Source organism: Rana temporaria, chromosome 4 (genome assembly GCF_905171775.1).
Source record: "Rana temporaria chromosome 4, aRanTem1.1, whole genome shotgun sequence".
NCBI classification, from domain to species: Eukaryota; Metazoa; Chordata; class Amphibia; order Anura; family Ranidae; genus Rana; species Rana temporaria.
In genome coordinates, this window is record NC_053492.1 from 146,430,228 (window position 1) to 146,456,713 (window position 26,486).

The following is a 26,486-nucleotide window of genomic DNA, read 5'->3' on the forward strand; positions in this document are numbered from 1 at the left end:
ATATAATTTGTCATAGGCAAGTGTTAATAAGTGGCAAGAGCTCCTTAGTATCTTATGTGTTGTTTACAGCATAAGAAGTTATTTAGGAACTGAACACTTATATCTACTGCATGGTGCAGGTTGGTAACTAAAAAGGGAAGGGGTGGCTGAATTACTTTTACTACTGACTAGAAGTTTATACTTCCTGTGCTGTAACTCCTTTGTATTACACACACATAAGCTCCATAATAAACACAACACAATAAATGCATCTCATCATTCTATAACATCTGTTAGGTGATGTTTCCTCCTCCAGCGTGTCTCTAAAGTCTATCATACACAACACTTCCGGGTTCTATGACAGCCAAGTGTCATGTGATCTGTCCTCCTCCAATGCTGCGGCACTAAATCAACAAAAAGAAAACACATCGCCTCTCCGTATTGACGTTTCCATAAAACTTTATTTAAAACAGGAAGTGAGAAGACCATACACACATGAGGAGAGGATGAAACCCTGACTAGTGCATTGCTGGATGTTAAAGAATGAGAAAAGCTGGGTAGCTGACGTATGAAGGTAGTGTGATGTGTTTATTGTGGAATGTCTAGTTGTTTTTCTTTTACAGATAATGAATAAAATAGAGTTTGGAAATTAGCAGTGGGGTGAGAGTGAAAAGTTTTGAGCACATAAGGAGTCAGGAACATAAGGAGTCAGGTAAATAATAAGAGATCCAAATTGAAAATGTTTGTACAAGGCTCTCTCTCCTCTCTGTAAAGTTCATAGACTTGGCAGATATAATATGCTGTGACAGCCACATGCTTCCTAGTTTACAAAGCACTGTGTGTGACTTTTAGCAAGCGTTTATAGGCGATGAATCAATCTACTGCCATTTAAAACAAATGCACCAGGAAGATTTGCTCCATTTGCACTTTTGCTTAGCGTTTCCAGAGGAGCGACAAAATTGCATGAAAACTTTTCCTTTTTAAAACATATGGAACTGTTCAGTGCGCTGCGGGTGTGCTGAGTTTTGATAAGTTTTGCATGCTGCACCCCCCCCCCCCCTTTTTTTTTTTTTCTTTTAACTTCTCTTCATTAAAGTGGTTCTAAAGTCAGAAGATTTATTACTTAATGCAGTCTATGCGTTAAAGTGATTGTAAAGTCTCTTTTTGTTTCCCCCTATAAAAATAACAAACATGTTATACTTACCTGCTCTGTTGCAGTGGATTTGCACAGAGTAGCCGGGATCCTCCTTTTCTCGGGTCCCTCTTCTGTGATCCTGGCCCCTCCTAACTGTTGAGTGCCCCCACAGCAAGCAGCTAACTATGGTGGACCCCAAGCCAAGTCACAGCTCCCTGTGTCCATTCAGACACGGCCCTGCCCCTCTCTCTCCTGTTTGGCTTGCTGACATTGACAGCAGCAGGAGCCAATGGCGCCGCTGCTGTGTCTCAGCCAATCAGGAGGGAGAATCTCAAATGGCTGAGACACAGGTGGACATTGCTGGACAGAGAGGGACCTCAGATAAGTGTTAGGGGGAATGCATTAAGATTAAAAAAAAAAATACTTCTGATTTACAAACCACTTAAAAGAGTTGTAAACCCTCAAGGTTTTTCACCTTCATGCATTCTATTCTAGCTCCAGCCGCTGCCTCTGGGCCTCATTTGATAGATTGATTGCAGCTGGAGCTATTGGCTCCCACTGTTGTCAATTAATTCCAGGGACACGGGGCAGGGCAGAGTCCTGCTATCTGTATCAATGGACACAGCAGCAGGACTCGGGAGTGTGCCCAGATGGTTGCCCCCATGGGAAGCGTCTGTCAGGGCTGGGCTCAGCCATTCTTTCTCGGAGCAGGCCACACTACAATCTTTTCCACCGTGACTCACCTGATGATGATATCCTGTTCGACAGTCCTGCTGGTTACATAAGCTGTTCAGTCCCTCTCTGCCTTTGCCTTGGTCAACACATCCAGAGACTCTCTCCTGTGTACCTCTTGAAGACTTGCTTGGCTGACGTCCCTTTTGGTTCCTGTTCCTGCTTGTTTTTCCACTATGCTGAATTCCTGGCCTGTTCTGAAGTACACTAATCTCTGGCTCCCTGACTTGTCTATCTGTCCTGGTTACCGAACTCTGGCTATAATTTGACTACGTTGTTGCTCTGTTTTACTTATTATTATTTTTTATTATTATTATTAATAAACAAGTGTTCTTTTAACTGCACTTCTGTCTCGACCTGATTTATGGTTTCTGACAACCTCTCTCCGTTGGGGCACCCGATGAAGAGGAGGAGCCAGAAATACCGCCTGGTCACCCCAAAAAAGTAGGATTGGGGGGCCGCTCTGTGCAAAACCCTTTCACAGAGCAGGTAAGTATGACATGTTTTCACTTTTAGATAAAAAACCTTCTGTGCAGCCCCCAAGAGCCCCCCCCCCCAAGAGTGGATTTGATCCACTCTTGGGGGGGGGGGGCTCTTGGGGGCTGCACAGAAGATTTTTTATCTTAAAGTGAAAACATGTCATCTCTGTCCCACAGCGGCTCCTTCTCTGACCTGCTGTTTACTCACCGACAGTCCCATTCAGTTTAATGGGGGGGCTGGGGATGCGGCAGTGACACAACAAGGTGAGGGACATGGCAGCAGCAGGTGAGTGGATGCCCGCTAATAGGTGCTGCCATGATGGATCTGAAATGACAGGTGCTCTTTAAATGTAAGGACTTATTCTTGCTGGTAGTTAGAATCTTTAATATTTGCAAACAAAAACGTTTCCTATTTAGAATAATAAGCTGTCAGGTTAGTAAAACAGCGACATCAGAACCGATCCAATCATACAGTTTTCAGTGTATATAGATTTGCAAAATGGGATAAAGGAATATTCCTGAACTTTGTTTTATCTCATGGTTACTGTGAAATTGTGTGACTGCATCAATGCAGTGCATTTCAGTTTGTAAAGCTTGGATTTATTGAATGAGTTTACCAAATATATTAATATTGCAGAATATACATCTGCCATTGTCTCTTTTTTGCTGGCTAATCGAATGAGCTTATGTGTGACCGTTGCCCCCCCCCCCTCTAGATGTAAGGACCCCCTGCGTGGAGACCTGACATGCCTGATACCCCTGCAGGGGTTATAAGATCTGGTAAGCGGGGACACATGAGTGGATCACTGAAGTCACCATTTATCTGCTGAGAGCACTATTGTCACCTGGAACTATTTGAAGATTCATTGGGCAACTGTTTTACATGGAAGTGTCTTACCCATTGGACAGTATCGTATTTTGATTTTAACATAATACAGCTGCAGCCATACCAATTTCTAGGTGTGCTGTACTGCTGATATATATAATATATTATATACACAATACTTGCACTGGTTACGTTATTTCAAGTTTTATTGTAGCACTTTGTCGGACTGATTTATATGCACTTTTCCATGAAATACAGTATTTTTTTTTTTTTTTTACATGTCTGGGTTTTTTCATGGCTAATTGGCACTTTCTGTTGTGTAATACACACACACAGAACCTACCTTTTGGCACATCTGTTCATACTTACCAATATTACTAGTAGGCTTCACTTGTTTTTTTTGTTAACCTAGAGACATTTTGCACTTAACCCTTTAGCAGTGTCCACTGGTTTAGATACAGCCTGTTTTCACTTAGACCTGGTGGTCTTCATAGTGAGAGGTAGTGCCACTACCCCTCTTTACATATCATTGCAGAATATACAGCCTCATGCTACATAACTAAGCTCCATTTCATGCTGGATAAACTAAATCATTAATGTATCTTAAATGGACAACTATCTTTAGGTAGATGTTTACTCCAAAAGCATTGAATTAAAATAAATTTGATAAAAAATAAAAGCAAAAACAGATTTTCTCCTCTCACCTTCCAGGACAGCAACACATGAGAGATAAGAGGCACCTCCTTACAGGAAACCCAATTGGTTCACCGTTGTTAAAAGGCCCCACTTTTCCCCTTGTCCCTCAGTATTAATTGTTTCTCCCACAACATTTTTTTTCTGACCAGAAGACCTAGAGAGTCGGATGGTATCCCTGTGTGCCAGGTTTAGGAATGCCGGCGAGGGCTGCACTAACCTGAATGCCTAAGGCTTAGAGCACAGGTGTCAAACTGGTGGCTCTCCGGCTGTTGCGGAACTACAAGTCCCATGACGCATTGCAAGGCTGACAGTTACAAGCATGACTCCCACAGGCATCATGGAACTTGTAGTTCTGCAACAGATGGAGGGCCACCAGATTGACACCCCAGCCTTAGAGCTTCTCACAGGTCGCCCCTATAGGTTGTGCAGGCGGTCTGGGCATACGTGATGGTCCCCCACTGTTGCACTTTGCTCAGCAGCTCGGGTCTCCTCCTGTCCTCCCCTGCATACAGCAAGCTCCATGCTGTCAAGAGCAGGATAACGTAAGCGGCGACAAGGGGAGGACTCGGTGTGCTCCAAGCCCCTCTCTACAACCAGAGTTTCTGGCCAGAGCACAGCACAACCCCGAATGAAGGGAAGCACTGGAGGAGACGCCAGATCCACATGGCTGTTGCTACGAACCTTACAGAATGGCAGGCCTACTTCCCGCCATGTTATGGGAGGGGGAAAGAGGTATACAGTAGGTGGTAAGTGCCTAAATGATTAAAGACCCCTTGTGAGTCAGTTGGGAGAATTACTTTACAACAACTGAGAGACAAGGGGAAAGGTGGGGCCTTTTAACAGCTGTGAACTGATTGTGTTTCCTGTAGGGAGGAGTCTCTCATCAGCTGCCCCACAGCAAGCTGCTTGCTGTGGGGGCACTGGCAGGGGACCTGAGAAAAAGGAGGATTTGTGCTGCTCTGTGAAAAACCACTGCAAAGAGAAGGGAAGTATAACATGTTTGTTGTTTGCGCTATAAACAAAAAAAAAATTGAGATTTTTTTTTTTTTGGCTTTCTGCTATAATACACACCCTAAAAAAAAATCGAATTTCTTCATCAGTTTAGGCCAATATGTATTCTGCTACATACTTTTGGTAAAATAAATCCCAATAAGCGTATATTGATTGGTCTGTGAAAAAGTTATAGCGTCAACAAAATAACATATAGATTATGGGACTTTTTTTTTTATTTTTTTTTTTATTGTTGATCTGCGTTTTTTTTTTTTTTTTTTATTGCGGCAGACAGATCTAACCCTAAGTGACACCAATACAGTGATCAGTGCTAAAAAAAAATGCGCTGATCAATGTATAAATGACACTGGCAGGGAAACGGGTTGACTGTGTGCCCTGGGTGTGTTCTAACTGTATGGGGGGGGGGGCTCACTGGGACAACACAGAGATTGGTGTTCCTGATTACTAGGAACAGCCGTTTTCAGAGTTTTCCCCTGTCAGAATGGGGATCCGTCTTGTTGACATAGGCAGATCTCTACTGTGATTGCCAGCCCATTTAGTTTGAAATATAACTGAAAGGCAAAACATTTTTGTATAGATATATGAAAAAAAAAATGCTTCCCTTTTTTATAAGTGAGCACCTTCCTTCTGCGTAAGAGCTGGGGGAAGGAGAAGCAAACTCACACTGATTTTCCCAGTGAGTGGCTATGTCAGGGGGGTGTCAGGACAAGTCTGATCATTGGAGCAGAGCACACTGAGTTCCCAGCGTAGTTGGAGAACTGACCACAGTGTGTTCTCCTGATTAGTGTGGTCAGTTTTTAATAGGAAAGCAGAGGGACTAGCAGGAATTTTACACATGACCAGGCCATTTTCTGAGATACGGCCCTGTGTTTGGATCAAGGTTAGTGTCAAAGGTCAGTTTTTTTTATTTGATTTTTTTACATTTATTGGTATCAGTGTCCGTATAGTGTTAATGTATTTTAGGTAGGATAAAAAAAGCAAAATGGAGCAGGAGAATTTATTTTGGGTTGTTTCTTGGTGGTAGGTTATGGTGGTATCAAGAAATACACAGCTACATTTTTATTTTTATTTTATTTTTTTACTTTTTTGGGCCAGTTTTTTTTTTTATGATAATAATAATAATAATAATAATAATAAAAAAACAGGAGATATCCATTACCATTTACCACCAAATGGAAGCCCAATTTGTCCATGTGCAATCCACCTGGATGCACAAAATAGTTGCGGTAATTTGTACAGTTTAACACTTGGGGTTAACAAAGGGGTTATTGTAATATCAAAAAAGGTGACGAAAGCTTGTAAATTGTGAAAAACACATAGAAAATAATTTTAGGCTAAACACTGTTAATAGTACAAGTACTGTATCTGCTCACTTAAATACGCTATACTTTCCCCTTTTTATTGTGTGTGTGTGTGTGTGTGTGTGTACAAAATAAATTTGGGTGTGTGGAGAGCACTTTAAATGTACTGTAGCTATACCAGCGCAGCAGATTGAATATCTTTCTCGGTGGCTGTATGCTATTCTGAGTGACAAATAAAACACCTCCTGTCATCTAGGGCATTTATTGGCTTGCTTTGCTTTTTAGGAGAGACATTTCAGGAATGTTGGAAAATGCGTCATTCATCTACACTCCTTTTTAAAAGCAGCAGTCTAGCCTTTTAGAATCGACTATTGCTCAGCTATATTATGATAAAAGACAATAGAGTTTAGGTAAAAACAAATGCTTTGAGAAACGCATCGTTCATATTTATAATATACTTTAAACTATATTAAAGCAATTTATTTGTGGTCTAACTCCCTTTGTATTGCTTTGTCTATTGCCAATTATTTCTGTAGTGACACTTATGGGGCACATGCAGTGCTATGAACAGGATGCTTAGTATTTAACAGCCAGATATTCACCATTACATTTCAATTTGTAATTGTCAGGAACCATGAATCGGACTGAAACAGAAGTGCAGTAAAAATCACACTTTTTAACAAAATGGTAAAATGGTATAAACAGAGCAAATTTAGTCAAAACTTAGCCAGTGTTCGGTAACCAAAGCAGGTAGTCGGAACAAGCCAGTGAAACAGGAATGCAGAGATCAGTGTAGTAGAGGCAGTAAACAGGATCAGGAACCAGAAGGAAAGTCAGCCGGACAAAAGTCTTTAACAGGAAAACACAGCAGAGAATATCCGGATATGTTGACCAGGCAAAGGCACATGATGCAGTTTAAATAGCCAGCAGGGCTAGATGACGAGTAGGAAATGAAGACCAGGTGATTCACTGGGGAATGACAATTACCAGACAGCTGAGCACAGCTCTGAGAAGGAAGGGCTGAGCGCAGCCCTGACAGTACAACCTCCTCAATGACCCCTCCCTCCCTTTGCAGGACCACCAGGTTTGAAGGGAAAACGTCTATGGAAAGCACGGAGGACAGAATCATGCATGTCCGAGGATAAGACCCAAGAGCGTTCCTTTGGACCGTACCCTTTCCAATAAACTAGGTACTGTATGCACCCACGGAAATCACAAAGCCTACTTTGCTTCTATCCCGTGGGAAATGCCTGGGGCAGCATCTCAAAGTATATCCCAACCTGGTTGAGAAACCCTCTGCATTGCACTGGATCGCCCCCAAATTGCTGGGGAAGCAGGGCGGAACCAGACCTCTTATAGAGGGAATAGTCGTAGCGGGTGCCTGCACAGGTTGTACTGGAACAGCCTCAGTGGGAGGATCCAGGTAAGCAGTGTGAATCAGGAGCATCCATAACGCTATGGAAAACCGATTCATGTGGTGATCCTGCTCATCCAATCTGGAAAAAATATTAACAATACGTGATTGCCTGCATCTTCTGAATTCAGGGCCTTAGCCTACTGTCAGTAACTGTGAATCAGATTGAGACAGAAGTGCAGTAAAAATGACACTTTTTAATGATATGGTATAAACCGAGCAAACTTAGTCAAAACATAGCCAAGTTTCGGTAACCAGAGCGGGTAGTCCAAACAAGCCAGTGAAACAGGAATCCAGCGATCAGCATAGTAGAGGCAGCAACCTGATCAATAACCAGAAGGAAAGTCATCCAGGCAAAAGTCTTTAACGGGAAAACACAGCAGAGAGTATCCGGATTGACCAGGCGAAGGCACAGGAGATCTGATCTAGACAGTTTAACCACTTCAGCCCCGGAAGATTTGGCTGCCCAATAACCGAGCCATGTTTTGCGATTTGGCACTGTCGCTTTAACTGACAATTGCGCGGCCCTGCGACGCTGTACCCAAACAAAATTGACGTCCTTTTTTTCCCCACAAATAGAGCTTGCTTTAAGTGTTTTTTTTTTTTTATCATCTCTGCAATTTTTATTTTTTGCACTATGAACAAAAAATAAAATTTTGAAAAAAAAAAAAACATTTTGTACTTTTTGCTATAATATCCCCAATTTTTTTTTTTTTTTAAATTCAATTTTTTCTTAGTTTAGGTCGATATGTATTCTTGTACATATTTTCGGTAATAAAAATCGCAAAAAGCGTATATTGATTGGTTTGCGCAAAAGTTATAGCGTCTACAAAATAGGGGATAGATTTATAGCATTTATTTTACTAGTAATGGCGGCGATCTGCGATTTTTATCAGGACTGCAACATTATGGCGGACACATCCGATACTTTTGACACATTTTTAGGACCATTGGCATTTATACAGCGATCAGTGCTATAAAAATGCACTGATTACTGTAAAAATGTCACTGGCAGGGAAGGGGTTAACACTAGGGGACGGTCAAGAGGTTAATTGTGTTCCCTAATGTATGTTCTAACTGAAGGTGGATTGGACTGACCTAGAGGAAATTACAGATGGTTTCTAGCTATTAGGAACTCGTGATTTCTGCATTTTCTTAGCTCACAGAACAAGGATGTGTGTGTTTACACACACACACGTCCCTGTTCTGCCTCTCGTGCCCGGAGATCGCTCGCGGCCGGCAGTCATCTCGACGGCTGTGGTCACAAGCATCGGCACTCCCGCGATGCAGGCGCGCACCTGCTAGCCCGCTTAAAGCAACTGACATACAGCACAACGGTTCGCCCAGCGGAGCCAACCTGATAACCATGGAACATACCTGTATACTATCTGCATGCAGAGAGAGAGAGAGAGAGACTTGTAAAGCGCAACACATGCAAACTGAATCGCCTCTGGGCGCTGTATCCATTTCATGGGTAAGGAACCTCTTGACCTCAGAAGAGATGGGTTTTAATCTTTCTCCTGAAGGCCAAGTGGTCTGACTCCAGTCGGATGGTGGTTGGTAGTGCATTCCACAAGCGAGGTCCCTGGACTGCAAATCTTCGATCTCCTTTGGACTTGTATCTGGCTTTGGGTATCTGGAGGAGGTTTTGATTGGTGGATCGCAGAATGTGATTGGGGTTATGGGCTTTTATGCAGCCTCATTTGTAATGTTTTGTGATGTAATGTATTCCCAAGACTTGTAATAAGATGTTACTTGCTTGGAGTGAAAAGATGTATCGGCTGTAATGGTAAATTTGGTTCCAGATACAGTATATGTAAAAATGTTGCATGTACCCATCCAGACCTTCAGATTGGGATTTGCATTCCTGTTTCATTACACAAAGGAAACTCTTGCAAAGCTGTTGATAAATAAGGAGCGGTTGGTTTTTGCTCTCTTATACTCTCCCTTGAAAAATAAATTGCAGTGGATATGCAGCTTATGCACTATGAGTAATTTATCTTATGTAAATTCCTGCTTCATTGCATACAAGTAGGAGTTAGTATTTATTTTTGATTTTTTTTATATAGTCCTTCCTTCCTATGTTGACTTATATATCAATGATTCCACCACCAGTAAAACCACCTATACACATGTACCGCCACCCCCAGAGGAGCCACAGAATTGTTTTTGTGATAGATTGATTGAGATATATATATATATATCAATCATTTTTTTATTATTATTATTATTATTTATTTATTTATTTATTTATTTATTTGGACACCAGAAGATGAGACGCTTCGCTCACTCGCCACTTACTGACCGGCAAAGTGGAGTCTCTTGAAAAAAAGCTAACGGTTCCCAGCAGACAACAGATTAATTTACATTTGTTCAATGTTAATATCTTACCAGACCCAGGGCTCCCTCCTCCTGGTCTCTGGATATGTATTCTAGGTTAGTTCAAATCCTGAGGCAGGGATAGGAATTGCTTTGATGTCTCTCGGTCAGGGTCCGAATCTGACCCTGCAACCTCTGCAGTGTCTGGCTGTAGCTCTTCTCACTGTGTCACTTGAGATGCTGGACAGCTCCCTGTCTGATTCCTTGGACAATCTTGCTCCTAGTGAGTCTTGAACCCTTTTGCTCCTCCAATGAACTTCCAGATTTAAGCTATGTCTCTGCACTTCCCATTTGCCAGATTATTGTGCTCTATCCAGCTGACATTATTCTTCTTTGCATACCTGCCACTGTTCTTAATGATGGCTACTGCACTTCTGCATTAATACATATATAGTTTACCCTGTCCACACTGCAGAAGGATAATACAGCAGCAATAAAAGAAGAAGTTCTGCAACAATAATCAACTACAGTCCAGGTTAAACATGTTTTAGATCCGACCTGCCGACACTTCTCTAGGTAGTGGGTAGATTAGTCTGTCGTTCTCAACACAGCTCTTGAAGGAAGGTTTATTTGGGGACCTATATGATTTAATGGACATATATTTCATCTTTTGTCCTGCCCATTTGATATGCAAGTGTAAATTAGCCTTACAATCAGTAGTGACCTTTAAACTTATTTTTCAGCAGAGAAGGTATAAAATAAGCTTCCTGTGCAGATGGTCTGCAAGCATATAGAGTACAGTAAAACCTTGGATTGTGAGCATAATTTGTTCTGGAAACTCATATGATTTGTTCCACAACCATTTATTCATAAATATTTCTGTTTATAGTCCATATAAAAAGATGACAGCAATGTAAGTTGTGTAACCATAAAATGTTCCTCCACAAATGGAAGCCTCCACAAGGGGATTAGAAGAAAAATCCAGCAGGAGCTGGCTAACCCAACAGAAGGGCAGCCTTTCCAAAAAATGTTACCACTGCAGAACCCTTAATATAATATTTAGGTCTCCGGGAACCACAACTAACATTAGTAGACTTACAGCTCATGGTTAATTAAGGTGATTAGTAGGTTGTAGAAACCTAAATAAAACAATTAAGAATTGGTAAACTAATAATTGAATAATAATGTACAGAAAAGGATATTGTGACAATTGTGGTGATATCTTTTAAATTACTCCCAGGCTTGTATATGGTCCTGAACTGATTGGCAAATTTCTTATTCATTCCTTTAGTGTCAGGATTCTGCTTTTGGAGGTGGTCAATCCCAGGTACCTTTTCCACATATGGTGGACTTGTCCTTTCATTAGAAGGTTTTGGAGTGGGGTATACCAGATGGTCTACACCTTTTTATGGGGAAAAGGTTTTCTGAAAAATCCTAAAGTGACCCTGCTAATGCCGCGTACACACGACCATTTTTCATGGCGAGAAAAATGCAATTTTCGTGTGTATGCTCCAGAGTAGGGCCGAAACAACTAATCAATTATGAAATTAATCGATTACAATTTTCATAATTGATTAATCGGCCAGTAACATAATGGGGTTAAAACTAAAATTAAACTCAAATCGCTACTGTAAATATTACTTTCACTGTCTCACAGTAAAAAAAATTAACCCCTTACAATAGCGATTATTTGCTCTTTTTGTACTTATTTTTATTTATTTTTTTAACCCCATTGTTACTAAACATCTCAGGCCTGGGTTCACACCTCTGTTTTTTTGTGCTTTTTGCAGAAACGCACAACAGTTCATTTACATGTTTTCCTATGGGACACGTTCACATCCATGATTTTTTTTCGGCTGCTGCGTAGTTGAAAAGGGCAATGACCTTTTAACGGAAATCGGTGCTATTTTTTTTTTTTTTGGTTCAATATACTTCAATGGAGAAGCTGCAGAAAAGAATGTAATGTGTTTTTGCGGCAATTTGTGTTTTGTAATCTGCCCAACAACAAATTGGCCCAAAAAAAATGTAAAAATGCATTTTATTTTTATTTTTTTTAAGGCTATTATCCGATTTAATCAAAACAATTATGAAAATAATCGTTAGTTGCGGCCCTACTTCAGAGCATTTTTCTCGACGAGAAAAATGGCCATTAAAAATGTAGAACCTGCTCTATTTTTTCTCGTCGTTTTTCACGTCGTGAAAAACGATCGCGTGTACGCTTTAATGAGGGGGGGAAAAAACGTGCATGCTCAGAAGCAAGTTATGAGACGGGAGCGCTCGTTCTGGTAAAACTAGCGTTTGTAATGGAGATGGCACATTCGTCACGCTGTAACAGACTGACAGGCACGAAGACTGAAAACGCGAATTGTCTCTCACCAAACTTTTACTAACACAGGGTAAAACTAAATCGGCAACAGCGGCCCAAAGGGTGGTACTATTCGAATGGAACTTCCCCTTTATAGTACCGTCGTACGCATTGTACGTCACCGCGCTTTGCTCAAGCATTTTTTTTCACGATCGTGTGTATGCAAGGCAGGCTTGAGAGGAATCACGTCGAGACAAATTTTGTTTTTTTTCAATGACATGAATAACGGTCATGTGTACATGGCATAACTCTGACAAGAGTAAAATGGAACCTCCTGAATGAAAGATGTTTGCATTTCTTAATGATGATAAATTTATACACACTTGTATGGGTCTAGTTTATATATTCACCCTGGGACTTACTCACTACTGACCATCTGACCAGCCTTACTTGATAGCTAAGCTATCCCACTTAGCCATTGAATGGCTCATAGCTACCCAAGGCGGACTTTCCCTCTCTTTCCCTCACCTATCCTTTGAGGATTCAAAACAAAGATACGACACTGGAAATTTGAAAGTACGCCGGCGTATCAGAAGATACGCCGGCGTACTCTTTGTGGATCTGCCCCTGTATATTCAAAAAAGGACATTTGTGTAATTTGGAATGTTTTTGAGTTGGTATAGCGCAACACTTTACTTGTAGACACAACCTGATTACCAAGTGCCTTTCTTACTATACATTTTTAAACTGGTGCTTTTACAAGAGAGGAATGCATTTTTTTTTCTGGGGGTGTGTTCTTAAACACTTTATGATTTTACAGATATTATTGCCCTTGGAGAAGCTTTGGCAGGTTGGCCAGTCCTGGGAATATTGTTTGGGGTTACAAGAGTTTTCTGTTTGAACATTTATGGCTCTTATATGGGTCACTGGCCGGTTCACACAGGGGCAACACGACTTTGGTAGGCAACTTGGACACGACTTGAGTATGAATCATCAGGCAACTTAGGCTGGTCATACAATTTTCTTGTAAACGCCTTCAATGTGTATGCAGTCAAGCATGTCTTTGCACTACATAGTTGAAGGTAAATCTAAAATAAATTGAATAAGAAAAATTGTATAATGTATGGCCAGCTTTAGATGGAGATTTGTACCCCTTTGTTTTAGACTGATGGATGTGAATAGTTTTTATTACCTCTTCAGGAATTTAGGGCCAGATCCACATACATGTTGAATGGCGCAGCGTATCAGAGATACACTACGCCGCCGTACCTTACCTGGCGCATTTTCGAATCCTCGGCGATTTCGCGGCGTAGTGTATTTCTGGTGGCGTATTTGAAATTGGGCGGGTTGGGGGCGGGTTTCATTTAAATGAAGCGCGTCCCTGCGCCAAATGAACTGCGCATGCGTCGTCTCGAAAGTTCCCGCCGTGCATTGCGCTAAATGACGTCGCTAGGACGTTATTTTTTTAACTTAGAAGTGAGTTACGTCCATCCCTATTCACGGACGACTTGCGCAAAAAAAATAAAAATTCAAATTTCGACGCGGGAACGACGGCTATACTTAACATGGCAAGTCTATGTATACGCCAAAAAATACCAGCTTTAACTATACGCCGGAAAAAGCCGACTACAGACGACGTTAGAAAATGCGACGGCCGCGCGTACGTTTGTGGATCGTCGTAAATCGCTAATTTGCATACCCAACACCGAAAACGCCACCCAGCGGACGCCAAAGTATTGCATCTTAGATCCGAAGGCGTACGAAGACGTACACCTGTCGGATCTAACTCGGAAGCCGTCGTATCTTGGTTTGAGGATTCAAACTAAAGATACGACGCGGGAAATTTGAAAGTACACCGGCGTATCAGTAGATACGCCGGTGTACTTCGTCTGTGGATCTGGCCCTTACTTTTTAACATGACATTTATATTTTTGTTGATCTTTTGCCATTACCTTAACCCTGATGATGAGTCTCAAAGTAAGTGAGGTTTATATTTAGAAGGGTTTGCTGTAATTGAGCCTGGACACGTAGAGTTAGCCTAACCTAGTCCTGCCATTTATACTTGTTTTGATTAAAAACCAGAAAACATATTTTTTCCAAAAATTTGCAATAAAGCAGAAATCAGTAAAGATGCAAAATACTCTATATTTTTTTCTAATTTGCTATGGTAAGAATGTGAGTGGGTAAAATATGTAACCACTTATAACGGCACCCACCAGCAATGTGTTCTCACCTTTTTTTCCTTCACTCTCCTGCCATTTTATTTGCCTGCAAAGAGGACCATGTAAGGTTTTGGTAAAGCACGTGGCTTACTTTCCTCTCTCCCGTGTGACAGTGATTGGACACTCAAACGCCTATCCCTGTCACATGTGGTCAGGGAGAGAGGCTTTAACAGTCACGATTTGGAGCTTGCACAAAGCTTATGCCCCGTACACGCGATCGGATTTCCTGTTGTAAAAAGTCCGATGAGAGCTTTTGGTCGGGAATACCAACCATGTGTATGCTCCATCAGACTTTTTCCAACAAAAAAACAGCTGGAGAAAGAGAGCAGGTTATCTTTTTTTTTTTTCTCCAGTCCTCTTCCAAGACGGCACACCTGAGATGACGGTCCCAGAGGCGTTGCTATTGGGGTGCGGTCTGCACCGGGTGACACCCGCTAGAGGGGTGACACCATCCCAATTTTTTTTTTTTTAGCTGACATGCCCAGCCTGCCCTGTGCAATCCCAGCCTGCCCTTTATCACCCCAACCTGCTCTGTACCACCCCAGCCTGCCCTGTACCACCCCAGCCTGCCCTGTACCACCCCAGCCTGCCCTGTACCACCCCAGCCTGCCCTGTGCCACCCTAACTTGCCCTGTGCCACCCTAACTTGCCCTGTACCACCCCAATCTGCCCTGTGCCACCCTAACTTGCCCTGTACCACCCCAATCTGCCCTATGCCACCATAACTTGCCCTGTACCACCCCAACCTGCCCAATGCCACCCTAACTTGCCCTGTACCACCCCAACCTTTCCCATGCCATCCCAACTTGCACTATACCACCCCAACCTGCCCTGTACCACCCTAACTTGCCCTATACCACTCCAACCTGCCCTATGCAACCCTAACTTGCCCTATACCACCCCAAACTACCCTATATCACCCCAACATGCCCTATACCACCTTAACCTGTCCTATACCACCCCACTACACCAACCTGACACTATACCACTCTATACTACCCTAACCTGCCACTATACTGCCCTATACTATCATTTACAGGGGCTGGTTTGGGGTGCGCCCCATGCGCTGCCTGCTTGGTGCTGGGCAGCCTAGACAGAGGGGGGGGGGGGTGACACCATGTTTTACCGCACCGGGTGACACCAACCCTAGTGACGCCACTGGACGGTCCCACCTGACAGGAAACACAATCAACAACAGAGTTTAAAAGGCCCCCACCCTTCCCTCTGTCCCTCAGTTATTGATTGTGTTTCCCACAGGAAACGGTCCAGGTTGCAGCCTTGTCAGTATTTTTTGACCAGAGGCTAGCCCTGAACCCACTGGTAAAAAGGTTTCTGAACCTCCCCTCCTTTTGTCAGAACCCAAAGAATGACAAGGAGGCGAGGTTTCATTTATTGGATGTTAGAAGGTGTCTTCTAGCCTATTTAGATAGAGTGAGTGAGTTCAGGAGATCAAATCATTTGTTAATTAATTTCTCCGGTCAAAAGAAAGGGCTTCAAGCCTCTAAGCCTACGATAGCCAGGTGGATTAAACAGACTATCGCAGTAGTTTATGAACAGTCAGGAAAACCTGTTACAGAGCACATTAAGGCTCACTCAACCAGATCTCTGGCGACCTCCTGGGCAGAGAGGGCAGGCGCTTCGATTGATCAGATCTGCAAAGCAGCAACTTGGACGAGCCAAAATACATTCCTGAGGCACTACAGAGTGGAGCTGTTGTCCCCTCAGGACTTGGCATTCGGCAGAAAAGTCCTACAGGCGGTGATCCCACCCTAAGGTAGGCCTGAACTTCTTGCTCATCGTCTCAGGTGTGCCGTCCTGGAAGATGACTGGAGAAAAGTACCAGTTACACTTACCGGTAACGGATTTTCTAGGAAATCTTCCAGGACGGCAGGCCTACTTCCCACCCTTAAATGTTGGTGATGTTTGTGTTCACAGAAGGTACCCTCTGACACCGGTGTGGGTCTATACTTTGTCATAACTGAGGGACAAAGGGAAGGGTGGGGCCTTTTAAACTCTGTTGTTGATTGTGTTTCCTGTCAGGTGGGACCGTCATCTCAGGTGTGCCGTCCTGGAAGATTTCCTAGAAAATCCGTTACCAGTAAGTGTAACTGGTACTTTTCCTGTCGGGGGGGGGGAATAACCGATCGGAATTTCCTATCGTGTATACAAATTCCGACGCATGCTCGGAAACAAATCGACGCATGCTCGGAAGTATAGAATAAGAAAGGGGGCACATTAGGAGCCCACTTGAGTGGGATTGTGGCCAACACGGGGTTAATAGGTTAATAGTTGCTGGATTATGGGTTGTATCTGTTTAAATGATGTATGTAATTAATATGCTTCTGTTCCTTTAAATTCGGGACCATCAGCCAGCCAATAGGAGGTGTCGGAAGTTTCTAGGAGCCTGGGAAGGCTTTATAAGGATTGGCTGGGCTGGGAATCTCCCTCTTTCCCTTTGGCAGCAGCAGCTGTGGAACTCAGCAGCTGTGGAACTTGGACTTCTCTGGTCTAGCTGCCCTTCTCTTTAAGGTATGGAGTCCCTCTTTAAAAAACTTTTGGAGAAGGCAGGCAGTGAAGGGGGGGAAGAGTGGCTTAAACGCTGCTTAACTCTGGGGGACATTGTCCCTGAAGAACAACCTGCAGAAGTGGCGTCAGACTCTGGGTTTGTGTCACCCTTTGAGCAGCTGAGTGAGAGCGCGTCTGTGAGCAGGGAGCTCCCTGTCAGAGCACGGAGGAGTCAGCCTCCAGAACGCACAGGGTAATCCCAGTCAGCGGTGGAGGCGGAGCGGAGGCGCGGCGAATGTGAGGAGGAAGATGGCGGGGGCGGACCCGCAAGCGTGCGCCACTCAGTGCGGCAGAAGAGGAACATTTCACAGTCCCCTGCGAGGGGGAACGCCAGGAGAGGCAGGGCTGTGCAGCCCACAGCAAGCGTGGGGAGGGGGCGCCCCCCCCCCCCCATGTTCACCCAGACAGCCACAGGTCTCCGTTTGGGGACAGGAGCCACAAGTCTCGCCTTTCAGGCAGGAGCCTGCAGCAGCCATGCTGTGTGAAGAGCCTAGTCCAGCAGTCAGTACACAGCCTCAAGCAGTGGGTGAGTGTGCTCAGTTGCAGGCTCTGAATGTGATTGTAGATTCTCTGTCTTCCCTAGTCAGAACACTGACCCCTGCTGGTGCTGTGCAAACCGCAAGTCCTGTGTCACATTTAATGAGTAATCCTTTACACAGCACACATCCCATTGCTCCAGTACATCAATCCCCCAATATGGTTATGGCCCCTGGGATTGTGTCGGGGGAGGGTAACTCCGCCGGGAGGGGCAGCGTGCCTGAGGCATGCATGAAAGAAGTGATGCCCTGCGAAATGTCTCCCCTGGGGTATCACCTGAGCACGTTAGTGAAGGAAAAAATTTGGAGGGGGGAATTTATGGACATTCTATCCCTTTTACCCTCCCAGAAGGACTTTATGGCTAAAACGGAAAAAAATGACAAACATGATGATGACAGACGCAGACCCATACCTAGGTCTTTCAATAACTGGTTGCAAGCGTTTTGCATCTTTGCTGGTGTCATGTCGGATAAGTACCCGGAACGCAGTAGTGGTTTGTTCCAACATGTGGATCATATATTGGAGGCTTACAAGAGTTTTGGTGGACTTGGCTGGTTCTATTACGACGAGTCATTTAGGCAGAAATTGGCGGTCCACCCCTCGTTGCGCTGGGGTATGAAGGACGTCGGCCTTTGGCTAAATCTGCTGGCCCCGCAGAGGTCTGCCATGCCAAAGCCAGCTGCGGCTTCCACTTCTGGCGCAGTTTTCAGGAAAGGGAGCTGTTTCGCGTTCAATGATAGTCAGTGCCGCTGGAATGCGGCTTGTAAATACAGACACGAGTGTTCGTTTTGCGCAGGGGCTCACCCTGCGGCAAAGTGTTTAAAGAAGTCGGCGAATGCTGCTAGTCAAAGTGCTAGGGATATTTTTCCAAAAAGCCTGCACGCCAGTGAGGCTGGAAAGTATGCGCCCATGGCTGGAAGTCTATCCAGACCAGGCGACGGCGCAATTCCTCAGTAGAGGTTTTGAAGTTGGTTTCCCCCTCCCTTCATTCTCGGGGGCAGGATGCACAGTAGTGGGTAACTTAAAATCAGTCAGTCAGTTTCCGCAAGCGGTGAGGGAAAAGGTTGAAAAAGAAATTGCGGAAGGTCGCATTGCGGGTCCTTTTGAGCACCCCCCCTTTGACAATTTCCGCATATCACCTCTAGGGGTGGTGCCCAAAAGGGAGCAGAATGCCTATAGGATTATACATCACTTATCCTTCCCTAAAGGGGATTCGCTTAATGACGAGATTAATGTGGAACTTTGCTCGGTCAAGTATGCGACTTTCGAGGAGGCGATTGTTAAAGTACGGCAGTGTGGCCAAGGTGCGTTGCTGGCAAAAGCCGATATTAAATCGGCTTTTCGACTGTTGCCCATTGCCCCTGAGGCATTTAATTCGTTAGGTTTTTATTTTGACGGGGCCTATTTCTTTGATAGGTGTCTGCCTATGGGGTGTTCAGTTTCTTGCTCCTACTTCGAGGCATTTTCGTCTTTCTTGCATTGGGTGGTTGGCTTTCGTTCAGGTAGTGACAAAATCGTCCACTACCTGGATGACTTTCTGTTTATAGGACCACAGGATTCGGGGAGTTGTCAGGAGTTATTGCAGGCTTTTCAGGATATGGCGGCGCAGTTTGGCGTCCCGCTGGCGGAGGAGAAAACGTGTGCCCCGGCGACAACCCTGGAGTTTTTAGGCATCTGTATAGACACGTGTAGGATGGAGTTTCGTTTGCCAGAGGCAAAATTGTTGAAATTAAATTCATTGATAGCTTCCTTTCTATCAAGGAAAAAAGTGCTGCTCAAAGAGATGCAGTCGCTGCTGGGAGTCCTGGCTTTCGCTGGCAGGATCATGCCTGTCGGGCGTATTTTTTCGCGTTGTTTGTATTTAGCAATAGCTGGTTTAAAGTCCCCGTTTGCCCACGTCAGGCTGTCGAGTTCGATCAAGGCAGATCTGTTGGTCTGGGCTCGGTTCCTGGAGACCTACAACGGCAGACCATTTTTTCAGGAGGAGTTTGTGGCAGCGCCAGATTTCAGATTATTCACAGACGCGGCGGGGTCCAAGGGCTTTGCTGCAATATAGGGGAACACACTGGTGCTGTGCAGCATGGCCAGAGTCCTGGGCGGTTCAAGAGGTCACAAGAAACATTGTTCTGTTAGAGTTGTTTCCGATATTGGTGGCATTAACGTTGTGGGGAGCAAATAAAAGGATTCTGGTGGAAACAGATAATAAAGGGGTCCTCTTTGCCATAAATTGCCTTTCGTCAAAGTCTCTGCTGGTGGTCAAGATTTTAAGGCAGGTCGTGTTTCTTTGTTTACACTTTAATGTCTGGCTAAAAGCTAAGCACACACCGGGAGCGCAAAATAACCTTGCCCATGCGTTATCTCGGTTTCAGATGGACCGCTTTCGTCAGCTGCTGCCGGAGGCGGATGTGGAAGGGATTCGTTGCCCAGAATATTTGTGGGACCTAATCTGGACTTAGTGGCAAGAGCAATACAGGGTTCGGTGGCACCAAAGACGTGGTTGTGCTACGCTGCTTCTTGGAAGAGCTGGCTATCCTTTGCAGAAGAGTTAGGAATTAGTGATGGCCGCCCTTCCGAGGGGGCTTTATTAGCGTTTGTGGCTTCCTTGATGGAACAAAGTTTGTCTTTCAGCCATATCTCAAAAACCTTAGCAGGAATATCCTTTTTTTGCCGACTGCGGGGTTTTTTGCCGACTTCGTCCTAACTTGTTTGTTTAATTTTCAGGTCAGCCCCGCACGGTTTGGATTCTGGGACATTCCTACATTCACTGGGCGCATAAGAGAGCGGCCTTGCGGAGGTATTCAGCTAATTTATCACTTTGTCCAGAATCATTCCAGGTTTTTTGGAAAGGTGTGCGGGGACTTCAGTGGCACCAACTATATTTTCACTTAAGTAGGCTTAGTCAGCAATGGCCTAAGCCGGATGTATTATTAGTTCATGCTGGTGGGAATGATTTGGGTAAAGTAAAAACCCTGGATTTACCTTTTTTTGATGCAAAGGGATCTGCAAAGGTTCTCGTTAGCCTCTCCAGGTACAATTTTAATTTTCTCAGAAATCGTTCCGCGCCTCTCTTGGCTCTCCTCTCCACAGAGGAGGGCCATGGAGAAGATAAGGAAGCGTATAAATCAGGCCATGTGCAAGTTCATGACCCAAATTGGTGGTTTGTCCTACAGACATGTGGATTTAGAAGGGGGTTTTAACGGGCTATACAGGCAGGATGGCGTCCACCTCTCGGACGTGGGAATTGATATATTTATTTTGGGATTGCAGTATGGAATCGAGCAGGCCGCAGAGGTGGGGTGGGGCCGGGCATGATGCTCAGGCCCGGCTTGTGGGACGTGATATGTCAATTAATAATTTAAATTCTGCTTGAGTTACAAAAACTGAGCAGTTACACATATTTTGGTTTTGCTTGATTAATGGCAATTTATTGATGGTTGAAGTTATGTAATAAAAATGGATTTGATATTTAAAATTCTTTGTGTTTAAACCAATAAAAGTTACCGCGGCCTTTATTCGCCAATAATGGGTCAGTGTATTTATTTGTTATTGTGCCTGGAGTAAGGTGGTTGGTGAGGAGTATGGCCTACAGTCCCATAAGAAAGGGGGCACATTAGGAGCCCACTTGAGTGGGATTGTGGCCAACACGGGGTTAATAGGTTAATAGTTGCTGGATTATGGATTGTATCTGTTTAAATGATGTATGTAATTAATATGCTTCTGTTCCTTTAAATTCGGGACCATCAGCCAGCCAATAGGAGGTGTCGGAAGTTTCTAGGAGCCTGGGAAGGCTTTATAAGGATTGGCTGGGCTGGGAATCTCCCTCTTTCCCTTTGGCAGCAGCAGCTGTGGAACTCCCTCCCTCCTCCCCTGTCGCGGTAAAGTTTATGTGGTATGCGTCACCTTGGGAACCAGGGGGGACGTGATATGTCAATTAATAATTTAAATTCTGCTTGAGTTACAAAAACTGAGCAGTTACACATATTTTGGTTTTGCTTGATTAATGGCAATTTATTGATGGTTGAAGTTATGTAATAAAAATGGATTTGATATTTAAAATTCTTTGTGTTTAAACCAATAAAAGTTACCGCGGCCTTTATTCGCCAATAATGGGTCAGTGTATTTATTTGTTATTGTGCCTGGAGTAAGGTGGTTGGTGAGGAGTATGGCCTACAGTCCCATTATATTTTCTCGGCTCGTCGTATTTCGTGTCGCCACATTCTTGGCAGTCAAAAGTTCACCGAACTTTTGTGTGACCATGTGTATGCAAGGCTGGCTAGAGTGGAATTCCATAAAAAAAAAAAAACATAAGTTTTTTTTTTTTTTTCCAACGGGAAAACCGCTCTTGTGTACGGGGCATAACACTCCCTTACTTGGTTGAACAAATTGGTGGGGGATTGAAAAGAAGGTACTTACAGCTGATGGGGCCCAATATTAAAGTGAACTTGTTGATGTGCCTTGCATGTAAGTAACTCACGTTTACTTTAATTAGCAGGAACACTGATTTATTAACTACTATGTGTCATATCTGTTGTAGCTTTGTATATTTTATTTTCTTGCTTTTTCAGATATGTCTAGGAATCTCATACATTTTTGACTTACATATTTTGTAAGACCTGACAGAAAAAGTCATTTTTACAGTTAAAAGCTACAGTTTTGACATTGCATGCTGTCATGACACTCGACAAGACAATACAGTAGCTATATTTGTTCCATTTGTGGTGGGTAGATAAACAAATATCCCGTTCTCTGTTAGCATTTGTTTTATGAATGAATGTGACTGTCCATCTCTATGCATTGAATATTTGAGAACAAAAAATGTTTTCTTTGACTTGTAGTACAGTAATGCTAAGTGGCACAGACTCCCTTGTCGCTCCCACCAGAGATACTAATAGAATTTTAATGAAGCAATGTCAGCAACTCTACTTTAGCACAAATACCAGATGTTCTTTTCTGTAGAATAACCCCAAAGTCACATCCTCTATCTCTTTAGTGTTGCTTCTCTTAGCACTACTTGGCTGACCTGTTAACCAAAGTTTGTCTGCTGTAAAAATGGCAACTGACGAAATATGCTGTTCAGATTTTGTCCTGGTAAAAGCCAATGATCAGAATTTAAAATAGAAATACAGTGGCTGTTGTGGCATGCTTGGAAGTCAGGCTTTTCACAATTGGCAGTGTTTCCTGCCCAATCACATGCAGTGATGCGGCGCGCCGAGGGGCAGGGGCCGAGTGATACAGTGAGCGGCTATGGCCACAATTAGTGACCACCATGCGGCGAGGACCGAGACAGCCGCCAAGGGACCCCAGAAGACATGGATTGGGGCCACTCTGTGCAAAATGAACTGCACAATGGAGGTAAGTATGACATGTTTGTTATTTTAAACGAAAACATTTTTTTCCTGTACAAACGCTTTAAGGTTGCCACCTCACCCCTTTTAGGCTGGATTCACACCTACTGTATGCATTTTTAGTGCTTTTTGCATTTTGCACTACATAACACGTTCCAAATGAAATCATGTTTAAATGGACTGTAGTGCAAATATGCAAAAAGCACTAAAAAATGCATAGATGTGAATCCAGTCTTAAAGTTTGGGCCTATATGGGTACTTTTTTTTTTTTTTATACCTCTTCACAACAGGGTGACTGTGTAAATTTTTCAGCTTAGTCCCCGTATCTCATGTACAAAGGCTTTGTCCCCTAAAGCCTCTGCCCCATATGAATGAACTAATAATAAAATGTGTGTGTGTATATGTATATGTATATATATATATATATATATATATATATATATATATATATATATATATAGTATATAGAATTTTACTAGTAATAGTGAGGATCAGCGACTTATAGTGGGACTGTGTGATATTGCAGCGGACAAATCAGACACTAACTGACACTTTTTGGGGACCAGTAACACTATTACAGTGATCAGTGCTAAAAATATGCACTGTCACTGTATTAATCTCTTCCCAGCCAGTGTCATTAACATCAGGGGTGATCAACTGTGTGCCTAGCCTTGCTTTCTCACTGTGGGGGGAGGTGCTTTTACTGTGGGAAGGCATTGATCCATGTTACAGGAACACAGGATCAATACCTTCCTTACTGACAGAATGGCGATCTGCCTTGTTTACAAGGCAGATCACCATTCTGCCTGTCTACTGTACAATCGACGGGTGCTGGCGGACATAGAGTCTGCGGTACCTGTCACTGGGCTCCAGTGGGAGTGGGTCTCCGCGTGTGCACGCCCCAGGAAGTGTCGCATTAAAGCGGGGAAGCGGTTATTGACACATACTTTAGGGCTCTTTTTAAACCATTGCATTGCAGTAACATGCTTTGGGGGTGCCATTAATTTTCAATAGCGCACTTTTACAACAAACCTGCCTTGCTTACCATGCATTCTGGCACATTAAGTCTGGAAGAAAGGTGCAGGTACAAAGTAGTAAAGTATTCATACCCCCTTGAAATTTTCCACATTTTGTCATGTTACAACCAAAAACGGAAATGTAATTTAATTTATTGGGATTTTATGTGATGGACCAACACAAAATGGCACATAATTGTAAAGTGGAAGGAAAATGATAAGTTGTTTTCAACATTTTTTACAAATAAATATTTGAAAAGTGTGGCTTGCGTTTGTATTCACCCCCCTTTACTCTGATACCCCTAACTAAAATCTAGTGGAAACCAATTGACTTCAGAAGTCACCTAATTAGTAAAGAGTCCACCTGTGTGTCTTTTTTTTTTTTTTAACAGAAGGAATATTTATTTAGATATTCAACTGGTTACAGGTTAAACATAGCAGGTGTTACAGCAATAAACAATAGACAGCGTAACATTCCAGATTAGGGTCCGGTAACAGAACCAAAGAAAAATTACCAAATGCATCATGTAAGCATATTACAGTAGGGTTATTTCCCGGAGAAGCTCGGGAACAGGGCAATATTTGAAATAAAACCCGGGTATACCTATTCATTGTGCATATTGGATATCACATTGGTAGCGAGATCAAAGAATGTGAATATTTGAGGCATCTACGGCAATCACCAGAGGCGGGATAGGGGGGAGTGAAATACAACACTGTCTGGTGGCACCAGACAGGGGAGCTGGGGAGGGTCTGCAGGGAGGATAGGGAAGATGTGGAGGCCCGAGGTGGCTCTGTCGCTTTCCATTGGAGTAGTATTGCTTTCCTGGCATAGAATGCAGCATAAAAGATAAACAGCTTTTTGTGAGTAGTTGTGGGCAGGTTATCTGTGATACCCAGCATTGAAACACTGTGTGTAATTTAATCTCAGTATAAATATAGCCATTGCAGTGAAAGGGGGTTCTACAAAGTATTGACATTTCCCTTCCACTTCAAAATTATGTGCCGCTTTGTGTTGGTCTATCGCATAAAATCCATTTACATTTTTGGTTGTAATATGACGACAAGATGTGTAAAGTTTCAAGGGGTATTAATACTTTTTCAAGGCACTGTATGTTATTAAATGTGCTCTGGTGATGGTAAATAAAGGGTCTGCAAAAAATAAATAAAATAAAGGGTCTGTCTTAATGCATAGCAGGTAAACACGCAACATAACTAATGTTAATGCAACATGCCACAGTGTACATGTGTGAACCCTGTATTAAAGGTACAATTTATTTTTTATTTTTTTCTTTCTCCTAAATGGCTTCCTTTTACCTTTAGTGCAGTCCTCCTTCACTTACTTCATCCTTCGATTTTTGCTTTTAAATTACCTAATTTCCTGTTCCTCTGTTTGTAACTCCACACAGTAATGCAAGGCTTTCTCCCTGGTGTGGAGTGTCGTGTTCTCCCCTCCCTTGGACTACAGGAGAGTCAGGACGCCCACTAACACACAGCTCCTTTCTCTATCTGCAACGTAGAGAGCGTCCGAACTCTCCTGCAGTCCAAGTGAGGGGGCGAGCATGACACTCCACACCAGGGAGAAAGCCTTGCATTACTGTGTGGAGTTACAGACAGAAGAACAGGAAGTGAGGATTTCTCAGAAGAAATAAGGACATTTAAAAGCAAAATTAAAGGATGAGGTAAGTGAAGGAGGACTGCACTAAGGTAAAGGTGGCTTTTTAGGGAAAAAAAATTGTACCTTTACAACCACTTTAATCTTTGGATAATACTGAAGCGCTAGGACAAGACCATTTAAAGTCTATTTTCTTTCTTCAACAGGTAGACAGACTGTTTCTTCCAGTTCTAAGCTGTTGTGGGGGAATCAAGAAAAAGAGAGGATCACTGGTAAGAGTACAATTAAATGTTTTTCATATACCTTAAAGCTGAACTCCAGGCATGACATTTTTTTTCCCTTGCATAGGGACCCCCCCCCCCCCCCTCCCCTTTCCCAACTGCAGGGGCTAACTGTTCATTTTGCCTAGGAGATGATGATTAAGCCGATATACTCTACTCAGCTTTCAAAAGCTCTAATGCAGGGGTACTGAATTAAAATTCAAGGAGGTCTGGTCGCCAAAATCTTCTTTGGGCCGAGGTCCGAATCTCAAGTCTGTGCTATGACTCAGAAAGATTGTAGTCACAGGTGTCCCCATCACGGCGCCCATTTACATCAGGTGTCCCCATCACAGCGCCCCTTTACAGCGGGTGTCCCTATCACAGCGCTCTTTTACATGAGGTGTCCCTATCACAGCGCCCATTTACATGAGGTGTCCCCATCACAGCGCCTATTTACATGAGGTGTCCCCATCACAGCGCCCCTTTACAGCGGGTGTCCCTATCACAGCGCTCTTTTACATGGTGTCCCCATCACAGCGCCTATTTACATGAGGTGTCCCCATCACAGCGCCCATTTACATGAGGTGTCCCCATCACAGCGCCCATTTACATGAGGTGTCCCCATCACAGCGCCCATTTACATGAGGTGTCCCCATCACAGCGCCCATTTACATGAGGTGTCCCCATCACAGCGCCCATTTTACATGAGGTGTCCCCATCACAGCGCCC

The 26,486-nt window shown here is 43.5% G+C and overlaps 1 protein-coding gene across 2 annotated transcripts in view; it reads left to right on the forward strand.

Annotated features, from left to right (window-relative positions):
* Nucleotides 1–371: 371 nt before the first annotated feature.
* Nucleotides 372–26,486, forward strand: part of RHBDD1 (rhomboid domain containing 1) — a 123,605-nt gene continuing 97,490 nt past the window's right edge. The window contains exons 1-2 of one of the 2 annotated variants that reach the window (XM_040349142.1): nucleotides 372–553; nucleotides 25,704–25,769. The gene's annotated coding sequence lies outside the window, so the exon portion shown is untranslated. The remainder of the gene's footprint in view (nucleotides 554–25,703; nucleotides 25,770–26,486) is intronic. The other variant, XM_040349141.1, reaches the window with a different exon arrangement.